The following is a 20,575-nucleotide window of genomic DNA, read 5'->3' as shown; positions in this document are numbered from 1 at the left end:
GGCCATCTATAGCACCAACAATATCTGGGCAAGATCTTTCAAGGAAACTGATTCATTGATGTACCTCTTGGGCTCGATGTTTGTAGGAATCTTCCTCCTCGCGGGCTTTCGCTAGTTTGGCGCGATCGGCTATGTGGCGCAAGGCCCTGAACACTAGAATCCACATTGATTCGATGTATGCAGCGGGTGCCAGAGCCTCTTCCGCCTCTTCTGGAACTCGGCCTCTGATTTCACTGAGAAGTTGCCAAATCGGCGACGCGTCTTCCACTATTCGACCGATGTCGTCTTGGAGGAGGGTCCGTATGCTCTCAAGCTTGGCACGGGCATCATCAGGGATCGAGCTCAGTGTGATTTGGCGTGAGGCAACCTCTTCATCATCAGAAAGTGCAACCGCAAAGGAGAAAAGACTGTTGTTGAGGGTGTCCTGCTCCTGCGAAAGAATAAAAAATAAAAAATGCAGATTAGCCGACGGTAATGGGAAATCGGCCAAATTGGGTGGCAGGTTTCTTACCTCTTTGAAGCGGATTTCTTCTGCTTGCGCTGGCGGGAGTGCTACCCTCATCTCGGGAACTGGCGCGACTGGTTCATTAGAGGAAGAAGATTCGACGATTATCGGTGCCCTGCTCGGGCCAACCTCCTGGAAAGGTACGGGAAGCAGATTTTTATAAGTATAATGCAAATGATTAAGTCTGATGATATATAATGACTGCCATACCTCTGTGAGTTGCCCAGCAGATGGTTGTTGGAAAGGTACAATCGATGTGCCCAGGGTAGCCTGCATGAAAATCGGTTAGTTTTGGGCCTCTCGAGTGATCGGATCCGAAAATGCATGGCCATGCTACGTACGGTTAAGAGTTGACCTACAAAGGGATTCCGAATCACAGGATCGAGAAAAAGCGGCGACTTGAAGCTAGACCAAATATCGTGAGGCAAAGGGAATACATGTATATAATGTTGTGATGGTTCGTCTGATATGATCTTCGTGTGCATATAGGAGTTGGCACGTCTTGCTAGAGGCCACTACCGGCTATTGGGCCGAGTAGGAGTACTCGGGCCATGTCTATATGTATCCGAACCCATAGGGTCACACACTTAAGGGGCTGGAAGCCCAATTCGGATCTGATCCGAGTTTGATTAAGTTTAGAAGTACTAATGGGCCTCGGACCCAGAGGCCTGTTAGGAACCTCTATAAATAGAAGGGTGGGGGCGCCCTAGGGTTTACACCTTTTGGCGAAACACATCTGCCGCACCTCCCACGCCTTCGCCTGTTGCAACTCACGGATCTAGCAGTCCGGCTTGCGATGCTTCCTCCCTGCATGTGTGGATACCTTGGAGGTGTTGCGCCTGCAGCACTTGGACGAGTCGCTGATGAGCCACGACGAGCCACGACGAGCCACCGACGAGCCACGACGAGCCGACGATGAGCCGTGGCACGAGGACGATCTTGCTGCATGTGGACGAGCTGCTGAGGAGCTGCTGGACATCGACGTGATCGACTATGTACGACTACATTGATCGACTTCACTGCATCGACGCGAATCTACATCTTCCGCACTAGTAGTGCGTCGAGTGGTAATCTCATGATCGTTATACGGCAGTTTTCCTGGTTTACGCGGTAGAAAATTTTGATTTGCGCTAGTGTAGCCTACCTCGTATCCCAACAAAGGGTGGCTGCAAATGGTGGACATGTTGCCAGCGGTGGAGGTGCTGAGGAGAGGGTGGCAGCAGCTGCTAGGTGGTGGAAGGGAGAAATAAGTGAGTGGTCTAGGATTTTTCTTATTTATGAGTTGATGATTATGTTATTAGGCTAACATCGGGCTGCCCCAAAAATCGTGCCGGACTTAGGCTGGCACTATGGGCCTGTGTGGAAGCCCAGGCACTGCACGGCGTATATTGCTGGGTTTGCTTGGGCACTATCAACTACAAGCCATGCCGGGTTAGTGCGGGGCCTCGAGCAGCCTCTATCAGGCCTGGTCTATTTGACCATCTATAGCAAGACCCCACATTGCGGGACAAGTGTTGTCCTTGTGCTGGTCACCACCTCAGACACTATTCAACGACCATATTCAAGTGGCCTCACCTTTTAATGAGGCAGCAACCGACAACAAAGCGACCAACAATCAAGCGACCTAAAGGAAATGGCTACTCCCTCTTGCACGACCAACACTGACGGCAGCAGCATTGCAGCTGCAGGCAGCGGCGTGGACGGCCGTTCCGGCTACTGTGTGACAACCAGGACTTTCTGTAGCCGCAGGCCACTAGTACCACTACCGCCAGTGAGCACCTCACTCTTGTTCCTGGACTTCGCGTTCTCACACCTACCGCCCACGCTCCCCATGCACGCAGCCCTCCTTGACACCACCACCGGCGAGGAGCTGTCATTCCCGGCGTTCCTATCCCAAGTATGCGCGCTCGCGGGGGCCTTGTAGTCGTAGATCGGGCTCCGCACTGGCGATGTCGCGTTCGTCCTCGTGCCATCTCGGCTAGATCTCCCGGTGCTCTACTACGTGTTGCTCTCGCTAGGCGCCGTCATGTCTCTGCCAACCCAATGCTCACTGGTGGCGAGATCGCACACCTCCTTGCTCTCTCTGGTGCTTCTATGATCTTCACGGTGTCATCATCAACCGCCAAGCTGCCCGCTGGGTTCCCAACTGTCCTCCTCCTCGACTCTGACCGCTTCTACTCCTTCTTGCATAACGACCACGAGGAGGAGCAGGCACTAGATGCAATGTTGTTGCGCTAGTCGGATAAGGCGGTGATCCAGTACTCGTTGGGGACAATGGGGCTAGTGAAGGCACGCATTGGAGCTTCATCGCCATGGTAGCGAGGGCCAACGCTACGGTAAGGAAGCCGTCTCTTGGTCAAGAGAGGGTGTTGCTTGGCGCGCCCATGTTCCATTCATGGGGTTCTCAGTGTCGCTGCAGACGGTGGCACTTAGGATGACCATGGTGGTGATGACAGATACCACGGCCAGAGCTAGGGTCAAAGGGATGCTGGAAGCCGCTAAGAAGTGGGCGGTCACCGATATGTGGGCGCTGGCAGTGGTGGTGACCATGGTGAAGGGGATTCACACACTGGATGCACTGGAGCGGTGATATGTGGCAGAGGACCGCTGCCAACAGCGGCTACGGAGATGTTCTACCTACACTTCCCAAATGTGGAACTGTGCGTGGTAAGAATTTGCAATCAGTTATGTTGCATTCTTTCTCATGTTTGCCTATGCAGTTTTCTTGTTTGACCACCTTCGTTTCATGTTAGCTGCACTAGCTTTAGAGTCTTAGAGAATTTCCGGTGTAGTCAAAATTTCAAATAAAAAAGGGACAAACAAGGGGGAAAAAATTGCTAATGAACTTTGGGGCACAAAAAACTGCCGCCTTGACAGTGAAAAATCGGTCTAATGAACCTTTATTTGAAATTAAACAATTTTCTGTTATTTAAGTTGAAGCATGCGTCTTTTATATTAAGGGGTAGTATGCCAAATCTTGTATTGGAGTACCAATTGATGCAAAGACGGCGAGGTCCAACTTGTAGATCTGATGGAAAAACTCCGAGCGCAGCAGGCTGAGTTGGAGGCGAAGGATCTTGCTCTCAAGTACCTAACAAAGGCCGCTCAGCCTATTGCTGACATGGTGGAGTTCTCGAAGGAAGGTGTGGAGCCCCGCCCCTTGGCAGAGATACTCAGGGATGCACCTGAGAAGATCACCAGCTACATGAAGAAGACTGTGGAGTCCATCTCCAAGCACTTATTGGTGATTGTGAAGTTGTTCTACCCGCAAGCTAACTTGGCTTTTATGGCAGAAGGCATTGCCGAGGACTGCTCTAATGAGCAGTTCCAGCAGTACTTGGAGGAGATGGCTCCTATTTCTCAAGAAGTGGCTGGTCAGATAGACCTTGAGTAATATGCAAAAACAATTGTCTGCAATATAAACAAGTTATGTTAATGCAAATTACTTGAAGTCTTGTTGCAATTCTAGTTTGTCTGTCGACATGTTTGGATCTTTTTGGTTTAGTGCATCTCACGAACTACCTTTGAAGTTTGCTCGTATGGTAGTCGTGAGTGTATGCGCACAAGGCTACTCGTATGAGCCTCTTTAGATACATTTTGTAGAGCACCTTTAGGCTGTGGCTCCTTTTTGTGGAGTGTCAGTACTCATTTATCTGGATAGTCAAACTCTTCAGGCGAGTAGACTCTTCAAGACTTCATGAACTGGAGCCTACCTTTGCGGCCTCTCTGGATTGTTTAGGTGTTGTGCTCTAAAGAACCTTGAACTTGTAAACTTGTTATTACAAGCCACAACTAGACAGACTTGTATAGATAAGGACTCGGGTAGTGTAGGTAATTCCCAAGTTGTTTGACGACTTTTGTTTGTGAAGACCGTTGATAGATAGATTTGTCCGAGGAGCTGATTAGCTCGAGATTTTGTATGTAGGCTTGCTTTTATGCAAGTTGCTATTATCCAAGAAGTTTGATAACAGGAAAGATATGTGTGCAGACTTGTGAATACAAGTTGCGAGTTTGTAGAGGCTAGTCTTTTGTGACAAAAAATAACTCTGCTTTATAAAATTGTAACTAAAATACTGTGGCCGATGGCCAATTTTACATGAGTATGTAAACTATGGGTAGAATCGACACAAGTGTTCAATGTTCCATGAGTTGTTGACTTCTTCGCCAGTGAGAGTTTGGAGCCTATACAATCCAGGTCAAGTGACCTTGGAAACGATGTAAGGCTCCTCCCAAGGCGAGTTTAGCTTGTGCAGCCCCTTGGTGTCTTGGATATGCTTGAGAAATATGTTGTCTGTGTTGAACGAATGTTCTTTGACGTTGCGATTATGGTAGCAGCAGATTCCTTCAAAATATCTTGCTGACTGGACGAGTGCTGCACAGCGAACTTCTTAGAGGTTGTCTATGTCTAAACGCCTTTTTTTCTTCAGTCGCACCTTCCTCTCCTACTGCTCGACTACTGGAGATTTCCATAGGGCGTCAGCGGGTAGGATGGCTTCTGATCCGTAGACTGCAAAGTAGAGTGAGTACTTGGTAGGCTTGCACAGCTATGTGCGAAGCCCTTAGAGGACATTGGGTAGCTCATTGAGCCACTTGCCTCCTTTGGTGTTGCCAATATTGTGTAGTCTCTTCTTGAGAACTTCCAGTGCAATCCTATTGGCGCGCTCAACCTGGCTGTTGGCCCGCAGATGTGCAACAGAGATGTATTGAACATCAATCCCGTTGTTCTTGCAGTATTCATAGAGCTCATGATTGTTGAAATTTGAGCTCAGGTCCATGATGATGCGATTGGGGAAGCCGATGCGATTGGCGTCATCGAGGAAGTCAAGTACTCTGTCTGCCTTCGGGTAGGTCACTGGCTTCACTTCGATCCACTTAGTGAACTTGTCGATCACCATGAGAACTCGGTTGAAGCCCCAGGTGCCGTAGGCAGAGGGCCAATCATGTCTAGCCCCCAACATGCGAAGGGCTAGGAGGGCGGTATGGTGATCAGCTTGTAGGCAGGGACGTGCTGCTGTTTGCCGAATAATTGACAACCTTGGCACTGGCGGACTAGTTCTTCGGTGTCTTTGAGAGCTGTAGGTTAGTAGAATCCTGCTCTGAAAGCTTTGCCTACGATCGTTCTGGATGATGCGTGATTGCCGCAGATGCCTTTGTGAATCTCCTCCAGTATATCCTTGCCGTCTTCACGTGAGACGTACTTCATGAGTACTCCTGATGATGCACCTCGTCTGTAGAGCTTGTCCCTAACTAGAACGTGGTTCTTGCCACGCCGCGAGACTTGCTCTGCTTCTGTCTTGTCTGGAGGCAACTTGTGCTCCTTGATGTAGTCGATGAAGGGGGTTCACCAATCTACGTTGATCATCATAACCTCTCGGTCTGGAGCATCATTGCCTCGATCGGTGGTTTTAGATGGTGATGAAGACCCCAACTGGAACATGGGCACGAGTATATCCGAGCTTGGACAAGACATCTATGGCTACATTGTTGTCATGAGCCACATTATAGAACTCTAGACCAGAGAACTTATTCTCCAGCTTACGTACTTTATGGCAGTACACATCCATGTTATCGTTATGGTGATCTCACTCGTCGTTGACTTGATTGATGACTACCAGTGAGTTGTTGTAGACCAACAACCGCTTGATTCCTAGCTAAACTTCTAGGTGGAGCTCGTGTAGAAGCGCTTCATACTCAGCTTCAGTGTTGGATACCTCCCAGAAGATTTGCAGAACGTACTTGAGTTGTTCACCTTTGGGAGAGATTAGGAGTACTCTTGCGTCGGTGCCCTCGAGCTTGAGTGATCCATCGAAGTACATGACCCAATGCTCTGGTCATTCTGTCGGTGTGAGTACTTGATTTTCCTGCCACTCTACCATGAAATCGACTAGTGCTTGCGACTTGGTGGCAGTCCTCGGTTTGAATTCTAGGGACAAAGCTCCGAGTTCTACTGCCCACTTGGAGATTCTTCCTATTGCATCTCTATTGTGGAGTATGTCTCCCAAGGGGAAGTCTGTGATAATGGAGATATTGTGTTCCTAGTTTTGGAGTTAGACAACACCTCGTTGATGAAGTAGACGGGCATCTATACTTTGTATACATGGCCTGGTTCTGATCTTTCGACTACGATCGCCATGCTGATGACGTTAGTAGCCGTGGTGATGAAGAGCAGTGAGTCTTCATTGGGAGTAGGTGCCATGAGGACCGGTGGCTTTGATAGGAAGTCCTTCAATTGTTGAAGGACTTGTTTCACCTCCTTGGTCCATTGGAACATATCGTGCCACTTGAGTAGTTTGAAGAAAGGTAGTCCCCATTCTCCAAGTCTTGAGATAAATTTGTTGAGGGCCGCAATGCATCCAGTCAGCTTTTGGACGTCCTTGATGCACGATGGAGCGTGCAAGTTGGTGATGGAAGCAATCTTCTCAGGATTAGCCTCGATTCCTCGATGACTAATGATGAACCTGAGTAGTTTTTCAGAGGGTACACCGAACACGCACAGTGTTGGGTTTAGTTTCCACCGGTATGCTCACAAGCTTGCGAAGGTTTCTTCCAAGTCCGTAATGAAGTCGTTCAGGATTTCTAGTGTTTATGACCATTCCATCCACATATGCCTCTACGTTGTGGTGTAGTTGATTCTTGAAGCACTCCTAGATGGCTTGTTGATATGTGGCGCTTGCGTTCTTCAACCCGAAGGACATTGCGGTGTAGCAGAAAGCTCCGTACTGGGTGATGAACATGGTCTTGATATGGTCCTCTTCCTTGAGTGCTATCTGGTGATACCTTGAGTAGCAGTCGAGGAAACAGAGTAGAGCGCACCCAGCCATCGAGTCGATGACTTGATCAATCCTAGGGAGCCCGAAGGGATCCTTTAGGCAGTTCTTGTTGAGGTCCGTGTAGTCAACACACATCCTCCACTCGTTGTTGTTCTTCTTCCACACCAAGATGGGGGTTAGCCAACCACTCTGGATGAAGGACTTCTTTTTTGAAGCCAGCCACGAGTAGCTTGGCCAACTCTTTTTTGATGGCTTCTTTTCTGTCTTGGCCGAACCGGCGTAGTCATTGTTGCTTGGGTGTAGCTTTGGGATCCACATTCAATGAGTGCTCGATCAACTTCTTGGGCACCCCCGGCATATCAGATGGCTTCCATGCGATGATCTCTCGATTTGCCTGGAGGAAGATGACGAGCGCGTCTTCCTATTTTGGATCCAATTAAGGCTATCTTGGAGCTGTTGCTAATCTCGAGGTCAATGGCTTTGAGGTCAACCTCTCCTTACGGTTTGACCTTGGTTGCCACCGACTTCTTCTCTAGGATTTCGTGTTCTGTCGGGCACAATTTCTTGGAGGCAATGAAAACTTGCATCATGGAGTTTGGCACTTGAGTAGTCGCTGCTAGCTACATAGCTTCTGTGTCACAGTCGTATGATCTCTTTAAGTCTCCGCGCAGGTAGAGTACTCCCTTGGGTCTCAGCATTTTGAGTACTAGGTACATGTAATGAGGGATGGCCATGAACATGGCCAATGCTGGTCTTCCGAGGACGGCGTGATATGAAGTCTTGAAGTCAGCCACCTTGAACCAGATGTACTCAGCTTGGTAATAATCCTGTGTCCCGAAAGTAACTGGCAAAACCACCTGACCAAGGGGTACAACCATGTTACCCGGGACAATCTCATAGAATGAAGAGTTCTTCGGGGTGAGCATATCTATTACGTCGAGGCTCATCTTCCTCAAAGTCTTGGCGAGGAGCACGTTGAGGCTGTTGCCGCCTTCGATGAGTAATTTTGTGAGTCGAGAGCCTGCAACGACTGGATCCAGGATGAGAGGATAGCGTCTTGGGATAGAGAAACTAGTCCACTGATCCTTTCTTGAAAAGGTGATTAGCACCTCAGACCAGTTAAGGAATGTAGGCGTTACTAGCTCAATGGACATGATATCCTGGAGGGTTAATTTCTTGGACCGCTTGGTAGCAGTACCCATATAGTGCCGCCGAATATGACGTTGACGGTGTTGGACAGGTTTTGGAATTTTCCATTGTCCTCCTTATCTTTGTCTTCTCTAGCCTTTCCCTTGTCTTTAGCTCCAAAAGATTCCGGCAGATCTTTCATGACTCTACGAAGGCTTATGCAGTCTATCATAGAATGTTTGGAGTTTGGGTGCCATGGGCATTGCATTTTTAGGAGTTCCTCGAAAGAAGTCCTCCCTTGGTTTTCCATTGCTCTTCTTGGAGGACTTGGACATTGCCACAACAGTGTTGTCTGGCTTCCTCTTGCGGTTTTGACTACCCGAGTAGTTAGCTTGGTTTTCGTTGGGGCGATTGTTGTGGTTCTTGCCGTTATTTTAGCTATTACTCTGGTTATTTTTGTTGTGGTCTCTGTTACGACTAGATTGAAATTGCTCAATTTCCTTGTCTTCTTTATTTGCCCAGGCTTGGATCATGGTCTTGAGAGACTTGATATCCTCCAAGCATCTTCTGCCACAATCTTAGAACATCCAGCAGTCATAGAGACTGTTATGGAAGTTCTCTATGGCATCCTTCTCCGTGATGTCCACGACAGTGGCCTTCTTTTCAAAGAAGCAGCATAAGTAACTATGCAGGGTTTCACTTTGTTGCTATTTGATTTGCAACAAGTCGATCCTGTTACCAGGACGTTGCATTGCTCCAGTGAAGGTATTTGTGAACACCGCCTTCAGTTTACTCCATGTGTCGATAGAGTTCCTTTTCAGAGACTCGAGCCAAATGAGTGGTCCTGCCTCCATGCAGATGGGAAAAGTAGATGACCTTGGTGTCATCGTTTCCTCCCGCCGCTTGAACTGCCAACGAGTAGCACCACAACCATTGGACTGGGTCCTGCTTGTCATCATATTTGTTGATACCCGGAAGTTTAAACTTGTCAGGTAGAACTGTCTTGCGTACTCGGCTTGAAAAGGTGGGGAACCTGTCAGTGTCTTCTCCCGAGTAGTTGACTTCTTGATCGTGTTCGCGGCAGCGCCCTTCAATAATGTTACGAGCATCACGATTCTAGTTGATCTGCTAGCGAAGGTCGCGAGCTTCATCAGATTCTGAGTTGGGCCAACGATGGCCAAGGCCTCCTGAGGGTCCTGCCCGACTAACTTCTGCCCTGTGTTGACTTACCCTGGGTTGCTCAATTCTGGGAACCTCATTTCTGGTGGCTTCAAGGCGACTTGGATGCGTGCTGCTGTTGCCATGGTGGGAGGAGCTGATCGAATTCTCCTGATCGAGTAGTTCGTATGCGTGCTCTGCCAGAAGAGCCAGTTGCCTGGTGTACTTGTCTTGTGCCATCGCTCGAGTGAGTAGGTCAATGAAGGCAACTGTGGCAAGAGGATTGTTATGTTGACATGTTGAAACTACTTCAAATGCATGATCCAAGTTCATGATGGGTAGATCATTTGCTAGGCAACATCGATGATCTACTTGCTTTGCGTTTCTTGCTCACCGGCATGCCCTTTGATCTTCTGTCTCTTTTCCTTCTACGTTAGCGGTGAGCTCATCCACCGACATGTTGTTAGGGTGATGCTCATGTCGCGGGTTCCTTTCTAGTTGTTCTGCTCCATCGTCGTTGGCTCTTTGGGGAGTGACAATGGCAAGTAGTTCTCGCTCTGGGAAGAAACTACTCGAGCTTGGCATGATGACCTCTGTAGGGCCATCATCTTCATAGATAGGAGACAGAGGTGTTCCCTCCTGGTATGGGAGGTTGTCGAGATATGCAACAAGCCGTGACTCATCGTCCTTGGCTAGAGCAGATGGCTTCATGAGAATAACGTGATGAAAGTTAAAAGATGTAACATAACTAAAAGATAAAAGAATGATTAGAAAGATAAAAGAATTATTAGAATGATAAAAGAATGTTCCATACCATGTCATGCTGATTCAGCCGACAAAACCTCTTAGTAGTCACAATCACATTGCTTTCTCCCTCCTTGAGCTGCTTTATTCAAAAATATGAGAAGTTTGGCACAAAGTACCCATGATCCTTAAGTTGTTGTAGGCAGGCCTCCATGACGCTCCTATCAAAAGTTACCCTATTTGGTGCTACTTGAGCGGCAATTGAAACCATTAGGATGGGCTGTCCTGGTGGCATCGAGGTGAACTATCTTTCTCAAACAGGAACTTAACAAGAGATATTTACTCTTTTAAAATGAGGTTCACTAATAACCTCAGTTTGCACTAACGAAGAAGTAACACCTATAGGGCCTGTTTGGCATGGCTCCACTCTAGAACTCTAGCAACTCCACCAAGAAATCCAGCCAAACACCCCAACTCCAAAACTCCATGGAGCAGCCAACTCCATGGAGCTTTAGGCCCTGTTTGGCATGGCTCCAACTCCGGGTGGAGCTGCTCCACTCTAAAACTCCACATGGAGCCAGCTCCGCTCCAAAACTCCAGAGCAAAAATGGGGTGTTTGGCTAGATGGTCCTCTCAGCTCCAAAAAAGATCGATTTCAATGTGGATTGACATTGTTGCCCCCCAATTAAGGCCCCACTTGTCATCCTCTCTATCCTATCTTCTTCTTCCCCTTTTTCCACTGCACTGTGCCGCACACAGGAGACCCTCCACGGGCAGCGGGGTGGGCGGCACGGGCGACAGGCGCGGTGGGCGGCGACAGGGCGGCGACATGCGGCGGGCGGCGACGGGCGTCGCCGGGCGGCGGGGCGGCGAAGGACGGCGGGGCCGGCCGGCCACAGGGGCGGCGACGGGCGGGGCTCTTGTGGCGAGTGGGGCTCGGGAGAATAGACGGGCGACGGGCAGCGACGGGTGACGGGCGTGGTGGGCGGTGACGGGCAACGACAGGCGGCGGGCGGCGATGGGCAATGGGCGGTGGGGCCAACCGGCCACGGGGGCGGTGACGGGCGTCGCCGGCGGCGGGGCCGGCCGGCCACGGGGGTGGCGACGAGCGGGCCTCTGGCGGCGAGTGGGGCTCAGGAGAATAGAATGAAACCTCTTTTGAACCTCCTCGTGGAGTTCATGGGTAATTACCCACCAATGCCATTGGTTACACAAAAAAAATGTTTCATTCTATTCTCCCGAGCCCCCACTCGCCGCCCCAACCCCGCCCGTCGCCGCCCCGCCCCACTCGCCGAGCTCCATCCATCGCTGCCCCATCCTCGCCGCCCGTCATCGCCGCGCCCCGTCAGCCTCCCAAGCACCACCACAGGTTGCCCCCGTCACCGCCCGTCCCGGCCGCCCGTCTCTGCCCAAGCCGCCCCGCCACCTGTTGCTGCCCGCCGCCCAAGCCCCGCCCCCGTCGCCGCCCAGACCCACCACCCGTTGCTGCCCAAGCCGCCCCGCTGCCTGTCGCCGCCCGCCGCCCAAGCCCCGCCCCTGTCGCCGCCCAACCCTGCCGCCCGTCTCACCCTGACTGCAAAAACTATCCAGGGGAACAAGAAGATGGGATAGAGAGGATGACAAGTTTGGCCTTAATTGGGGGGCAACAATGGCAATCCACACTGAAATCAATCTTTTTTGGAACTGAGAGCACCCATCTAGCCAAACACCCCATTTTAGTTCTGGAGTTTTGGAGCGGAGCTGAGTCTACATGCAGTTCTGGAGTGGAGCAGCTCCTCCCAGAGTTGAAGCTATGCCAAACAGAGCCATAGCTTCGACAACATTTTTGAACCATCTAATAGGGTTGATAAGCTACATAGTATGTAAGTAAATTTAGGAATTATTCATGTGTAGTAAACCTCATGACATACTTAGAGTATTAACTAGAGTACATTACATATATGAAATTCATTGTACATATTAAGTCTTACATCATACATAAATGCCCTATAAACATACATGAAACATAAATGAGATACTTAGAATCTAGGATCGTCCACATCATGACCGTCAATCATACAGATATACAAACTATGATTAATATCGATAATGTCTATTCCTAAGAACCTATTGACATAATCTAGTGCATATATGTATGCACTATCCCTAGCCTGCAGGGCATGTGGAATGTCTCTCCAAATATTCTCACTGAAGTCGTGGATAATGATAAGGTAATGTCAGCTTGCCAACCCCCGCATACTCGACCCGGGTGCACTCTCGTGAATGTCCAACCAATGTTCCACAGTACTTGATGTAGGACTTCTTATAGACCTTGGTTGGCGTGCATGAAGCTATTATACAATGCATCCTTGAGTTAAATGGCAACCAACAAAAGTGTTAGTAGACACTAGTGGATGTGCTTGTGCCATAGGCACGTGTATAAATAGAACATGACAAACAATTGTTATTAATAATATAGGATTAACATTGTGTGAATTTAAACAATTGCATGGGCTATGCATAAGTTATTCAGTAGCGGGGCTAATATCCAAATGTATGGATTCAATCACATTTATAAATACGAGACACGATAGCATGGCAACCATCTACTTAATATATATATTAATGGCAAGAGTGTATAAGGATTCAGTGCATAATGATTTTATCATGATTCCTAGAAAATGATTTTATCATGACCCATTGCTGCATGTATGTAATTTTCTCGAAGGTTTAAATGGTAGCTCGTTTGCAGCTCAGCTACAAAATACAACACAAATATTTGCTCCCAAATATAAGCTGCCCATGACACGCCCAGAAACCGTCCACAACCTTGAAGCATAGAAGCTGCAGGAAAAGTATATATGGTTATGAGAATGAACACCAGAACATGTACATCATAATAAATCATGAATTACAGAACTAACATACCTCATGACTCCAAGACATCCCTGAGACAATATTCTTTGTTACTTTTCTAGTAGGATCTATATCCTTATTTTTTATAGCAAGAACCCAGGTTGTCTCATGAGAAACACCTCTAGATAGCACCACATACGACTGCGCATGAGAAAAGATAGGCTTAGGGAGATAGATACCTACATTTGGTATTGTCTGACCCTGCGCCTTGTTAATGGTCATTGTGAAGCTCAAGCGGATGGGAAACTGCTTGCTCTTAAACTTGAACGGAATGGACAGATATTTGGAAGGAGACATTGGTATCCTGGGTATGAATACCCTTTCTCCTGCATGGTGGCCATTAACATTCTTAGCATTGATAGAATTTTTCTGACATCCTCTACCAATCAGTTAGGTGTCATTACAAAGGCCATTGTGAGGATCAAGATTTTGAAGTAGGATAATAGGGTAGTTCTTCTTTATCGTCACCTCATGTGGGGGCAACCCATTTGGTGTAATTGAATTGAGAAAGTCTAAGGGGTAATTATCATCCTCTACCGAGTCAAAACTGTTGTACACCATTTTACTACTGGGGAACCTTTCAATCATCAGTGCATTCACTGCATCCACGTGCTCATTCCTAGTGGAAAGGATTTTCACACTCAAGCATGTAGGCTGTAGATGTACAATTAACATCAAGGTTCGGGAATACGTGGTCAATGAGCATATCAATACAGATGTCTTCTGAAGGGCTATCAATCAGAATGTCATCAGTCAACTGCACATAGTCATCACCGAATGTTTCCTCTGTGCCATTACCAATCCTTAGCAGATAATCCGCAAACCATGTGTCAGATTGTGCTCTCATGTTTTGGGTCAGCTGTATACGCCGAACACTTTCCCATATGTATGACCTGAGCAAAGTAGCATCTGTGATTTGTGCTCTTGTACAACGCGCCACAATGGGAAGAACCTATCTGAAGTCACCTACAACTAACATGACATTACCACCAAATGGCTGCGTACACTCCATTATATCCTACAGTGTCCAGTCTAGTGCCTCAACTGCCTATCTCTTAGTCATTGCTACCTCATCCCAAATTATCATAGATGCTCTCCTAAGAAATTCGGCTATCCTACTCCGCTTAGTAAAACTACAGATAGTGCTATCGCTCAACTTGATTGGAATCTTGAACCTAGAGTGGGCAGTGCATCCACCAGGCATGATGGATGTTGCTATAGCAATGGCGATAAGATCCATAGAGCGCACCTTTGCAAGCAATGCTTTATATAGATAGGTCTTACCGGTGCTTTTGGGACCATCCACAAAGAAAACCTTTCCCTTGCCCTTCATAACATGGTCAAGTATCTCCTCGAAACCAGCCCTTTGTTCTTCATTAAGCGTATCTATGATCTCCAGGTGTTTCTCTTCATAACCGAGATTTCGTTCCTCTGTAAGCTCTCTATAATCGTCTCTAGAGCGTTGATCGTCTGCACACACAAGGAAATTTTTGAATGCTATAACCAATTGTACAAATGTAGAGCAAAATTCAAAGACAATTAATATTTTTTCCATACAAATATTAGAACAAACTAACCTAACTCATGTAGTTTTGGAAGACCATAGTGCCTAATGTCTTTCCCCAAGGACATCAGATGGTATGAAATATCACAGAGCATTATCTGCTCAACCATAGTGTTGTTGTAATTAGTACGTCAGAAATCCTAACGCAATGATTCATAATGCTTGTCCCAAAGATGGTGTATATCGGTGCACTCACAGAAAACCATAATAGTGGCAAAAAACCTACGGAAAGAAGAAAGAAACCTGACCATGGCACATTAAGTCAGACACTCATCTAGTGACTTATTAGTATCTACAAACCCCATGGCTTTGGCAGCTGCTCTAAAAGTCTCATATGTAATACCACACCATGTTTTGAGGTTCTCATATGAGGTTGCAGCCCTCACATGGTTCAGCAGCACCCAAAGGTAGTATCTATCACCTTCATGTCGATTTGGATACACCAATCTACCAATCTGAAACATGTTTTTTGAAACTCTGGGTTTCCAAAATTTTCCAGATTTGTTCCACGTGAAGTACTCTGGAAACTCTTTGTACAGGTATTGGTGGGCCTTAGGATTGGACGCGTTCATCTTGAAGTACTTAGTTAGCATTGACCTTTGGGATTTCAGACACTCCACAACATCTTTCAGGTTGCCTATTGACTTGTACGTAACCATGTGCATACCAGGAAGGTGTACTTGCATCTGCAGGACAGGCGGCCACATTGAATACAACTTAAAACCAAACAACCAGTAGGCTGCTTCTATAGCTGTTATCATCCTTGCATCACTGCTTGATCTCATTGATTACCACGTGCTCATTTCCTTTTGCATCAACAGTAAATGATGCTCGATCACGGCCTTTATAAATGTATTTGTATTGATATTTAATTGACTTGATGCTGCTACAAATCTCAACATTGATATGGTAGTTATACCTCATAAGGAGCATTGGGTTATAAGGAACCACCCATCTGTTATCCAATTCCTCTCCCCTAACCTTCACTTTCTACCCATCTTCCCACCTTCTATATATTGGATATGTGCCCTTTCCTTGTTGTGTCGTTTCACTGAAACGACACTGCCCGTCGACCGTAGACCATGCATGGACAATCTTTATTGAGAGTTCCACAAGGACCATGCATCATATGCTTAACTACAAGTTGGTGCAATTAAGGATATTTCTTCGCATCAGGAATTTCTGTTGATATGTACCTATCATAATCATTAGGGCTTTTTAACTTGCTTCCGGCCTCCATAGCCAATAGAAAGTGCTCGTGTGGTAGACCCCTCTTCTGGTACTCTGTTATATGTGCCCATGCAGCAACAATGCCGAGATGCCTCTTCTTGGTGAAGAAATCATGGAGATCTAATAGTTTAGCATGGTACACTCTAGCAACAATATCAGGACGGTCCTCTAGCGTCTGCCTAGGCAACAACTCTGCCATTATTTTATCCCAATATGGATTGCATGTTATTGTCATGACATAATCAAGCTTGTCATACCATGCGATCAAAGTCATTGCATCAATGAACCTGCACTGAACATCATGATCACTTCCAGGGAAATCTTTGCTCAAAACAATCCTAAGCCCTGCCTTGGAAGCATCAGCTTCTCCAGTGGCGAGAGTGTCAAGCAGCCCCTGAACATCATAGAGTATATATATATTTGTTAATTTGGCAATATTTATGGACATTCGTATAGTATAGCAATGGGAAACAAACAAACTCACCTAATATAGATATGCACGAATAACCACCTGGTGTTCCGGCTTTGAATACCAATCTAGACGCATTGACTCAACCTTAACATACTAATCAACCAACAATTGTTGGAAAAGATGCCCGGCATGAAAGAACATATTGAACTGGCCTTCACGAACCTGCAGCTTGTAACACTTGTATTCCCTCACACTAACATAAAGACATGATCCTCCAATGTCTAAAACAAATATATATGTTAACACATTAGGTAAAACAATCTATTTTCCATCTTTTTAGCATTTTTTTATTAGATGTGGATTATTTGAAACTGTAACTAGCCCCTCAATGTCATCGTACATGATTTCCTCATTATCATTATCATTACCACCTCCTGTAAAAGTATGGAAAATTGAATCATCATCTTACCTTTTAATCTTAGATTTTCGAACTATATAATATGGCCTATCTGCATAACACACCTTCCTCATTCATGAAGTCACCATAAGCAGTGTCATCTGCTTCATCAATAGGCAGGTCTATGAAACAAAAAAATGTTTACAAACATACTGAGTGAAGTGTGTATGAAAGCACATGAAAAATGTTGCATACCATGAGCAGCTCTTTTATTATGTCCTTGAACAACATAGTGGTGATTGTTTGGTCAATCATCCACATCTACTTATGTTCCATCTATGTTATAACATATTTCATGAAATTTCATATAGTGGGAGCAATGAATTTATGGACGAAGTAACAAACAAATGTTATATGTTCATACCTTTCCTCTTGCGCTTTGTATACTTCCTCTTTGGCTTTTATGGTGGTGGATCTCGAAACTCTATCATCTTGTCCTCCCAGCCAGTCTCACCACCAGGAAAAAACAAATGATATGCCAATGGGTCATAACAGCCATGGTACGCCCTAATATAGTGTGAATCATCTGATTTCCCATATATCACTATGCTCCGTGAGAACCTATGCTGAGAGTCATTGCCATCGACCTAGATTGCCGCAATCTGCTCCATTTCGGGTGCATTAAATCTCCTCTGATCAACAGACATCTTGGTATTTAACTCAATCATCTACACTCTTGAATATTTACAAGAGTACCTAGGCTCGTGAACACTTGGACATACGGATTATCCCGTAAAATACCACATATCAAGCGGATCAGGTTCTCATCAAAATTAGGGGACCTCTTAACATGATGAGCAATACTATCATCCGTGTCATAAATACAGAGCGGCATATGGCATGGCCCTTTCCTACCCGGCACAAGTGGATCCAGCTTATGGTAAATGTGGCCATGTGCCTTTAAGGTATACACATCAGTACCTCTTGCGAACACGAGATGTCGATCAATGGAAACCCAAAGCTGGTGAAAGAGAAATGTGAGTTGAAGTACCATATGTGGTTTCTAAAATACCTTGCATCCTTGTCTATTTGACTTGTAAATAACTGATGTAGCTCTAAGGGAACTTCTGGGATATATATGTGCACCTTCCCGTTCCTACAGCAGAAAGCAGGCTCTTCATCGGGGAACCTCTTCACATTGCAGAACTCACAATTTTTGGCCTTCTTCAACACGTGGTGCTTTTTAGGAAGGTTATTGTACACTCCATCATATGGGTCAGGACCTGTTGGAATGAGCTTAGATTCTCTATAGTACTCATATACGACATCTACATGAGACAATAAAATTTGGATCAGATGACATACAAAGAGGAATTACTTTTGATGCAGTTAATTAAAAAACTTACCACTATGGTAAAACACCTGAGGGCCAATGGTGGTCAAACTTGGATGATGAGTGATTGACAATGTTGTGTTGGATTGATGTTGCTCTTGGCTTGTGATGTGTAGGTGTAGGATGCGTTGTGATGGCCGATGGCATGCAGTGAAGGTCAAGCGAAAGGTTCATGTCGATAGACAAAGGGCAGTGAAGGGTGAATGCGAGTAGGCTTGGACCGATGGACCCAAGGAGTCCGGGCGGAGTCATGGGTGGTCCACATGGTGCATGGAAAAGCAAGAGAACATGACAGCATGGAGACGGCATCGGTCGAGTCAAGCAGAATGGAGACAAGTCAAGTAGGCGGCCCGAGAGCCGGGAGTGAAAGACTTGGAGGCATCAAAGTCTTGGCAGAGATAGGACATGCGTCGACATCGATGAGGTTGTGTGGCAGCCAAGCGAAGATGGACAGTTTGAGTGGTTTGGGCCTCAAAACCACCGCGCAGGCAGGTTTGCCGGTTTTGGCCTCAAAACAGGGGGCAAGCCTGGTGCGGCTGGAGCTTCGAGAAGGAGAGCACGTGGCATCATCGCAAAGCTTGCGTTGAGGCAAAGCAAAGTCGTGAAGGTGGCGTGTCCGTCCGATGAGCGCAGAAAAACTTGGACCAAAATGCTCCTGGGTAGGTAGTTATCCTAGTTTTAGTTGTAGGGGTAGTTTATTCTTTCATCCTGGACTATAAATAGCGATGGGGGCCTGGTTATTTCAACAACTCTTTCACCTCTCTAGTTTAGGTCTTTTATTTTGTCCTAGTCTCTCTCTCTCTAGTTTATCGCTCCAGAGGTCCTCGGATGATTTGAGCACCGAATCTGTATATTGAACCGAAGTTTGTTGTAGGAATGGAGGCCCTAACCTCCTCATGTCCTCCGAAATTTTTGGGGATGATCTCTTTGTGCAATTCCCGTTTGTGTTCTTTGTGTTCTTGTTTCTCCCTCTCCACCTCCTTTCACATTTTTGTTTGATTTTTGATTTATGGGGGGTTTTGAGTCGAATCTATTGTTTTGACATGAACTACGATGTGAGCTGATCCCTTCCACCGAAGGATTTCGATTGAAACCTCATGAGTTCGTAGATCGGGGCGATTCAAGTTTCAGGGTTGAAAAAGTGGTGTTGTTCATGAGATTTGGAATTCCCGTTGTTTGACAAATCTTTGAGGGATAATTTCTTATGAGTAGCTTCCCTACTATCTTGTGATGCTATGTTCAAAATTTCATGATTTTTGGAGATCATTTGATCGAATTTTGAAGTTTTGACCTAAACTTTTTGGGGTGTTTTTCTAGGCTGTAGGAAGTTCCGACACTGTGTAGGAAGTTCCGATGGTTTAATTTCTAAAAACTCAAAAGCCTCTATTGGAAGTTTCTCAATACATCCAATTGGTGTTGGAAGTTCTGATTCAGGGTCGAAAGTTACGACAAAACTGCAAAGGACCTCTGTCAGACCTTTCAATATACTTCTGATTCCACTTTTGGAAGTTCCGATAAGAGGTTGGATGTTCCGATACCTGGAAGGTGTTTTGAGTTCTGTTTTGCCTCAATCTTTTGAGTTTGCTTCCGGTTGCTTCTCGAGAGTCCTGCTGTGTCTTTTGGTCTTTATCATAGACACCCAACCACCCCGTTGGCTCGTGGATCTCTCACTTTCCGCTTGCTTGGATTTGGGGTTTGATTTTGGTACAAAGGCCTAAGATTTCAAAAGAAATATTTAAGGCTCCCATTTGCCCCCCTCTGGTCACCATTTCGGTCCTTCCATTGATATAAGAGCCAATTAAGGTTTCTCCATACCCTAATCGGTTTTGAAACCCATTATGGCAACCTCTTAGCATTCTTGCTCGACCGTTGCGCCTTACTTTGATGGCTCTGATTATTGGTATTGGAAAACTGGCATGAGAGCCCATCTTAATAGTAAGGGAGCAGGGGTTTGGGAAATCACTCAGGATGTGACTTATGTGATTCCTACTACTCATTTGACTCAAGATGAAAGAGATAAATATCAGCCAACAACAAGGCGGTGGATATCTTGTTTGTGTGTCTGTGCCGTGCTGAGTTTGACCATGTCGAGGATCTATATCTTGCACATGAGATTTGGTTTCGACTTTAGAGTTTTCATGAGAGAAATAGTCAGGTGAAGGCAACACTCCTTGAGACTTATCGGCATGAATATGAGAATTTTGTTCATTTGCCCGGTGAGTCTGTTGATGCCTTGTTCCAGTGTTTTCTTGCTATTGTGAACAAGATGAAAGCAAACACTCCCACTTGCCCTACACCAATCATGATAGAGCTTTGAAGCTCCTGCATGCTTTGGATCACGACGTGTGGGGCACGAAGGTTGTTGCTATCATCGAGTCC

General features: G+C 46.4%; 1 pseudogene; it reads left to right on the top strand.

The window, feature by feature from the left end:
• Window positions 1-2,138: 2,138 nt before the first annotated feature.
• LOC101754047 lies at window positions 2,139-3,899 on the top strand (annotated as a pseudogene).
• Window positions 3,900-20,575: the final 16,676 nt, after the last annotated feature.

This window comes from Setaria italica, chromosome VIII (assembly GCF_000263155.2).
Source record: "Setaria italica strain Yugu1 chromosome VIII, Setaria_italica_v2.0, whole genome shotgun sequence".
In the NCBI taxonomy this organism is placed as follows: Eukaryota; Viridiplantae; Streptophyta; class Magnoliopsida; order Poales; family Poaceae; genus Setaria; species Setaria italica.
Note: the sequence above shows the minus strand (reverse complement) of the source record. Positions and strands in the feature narration are given on the sequence as shown.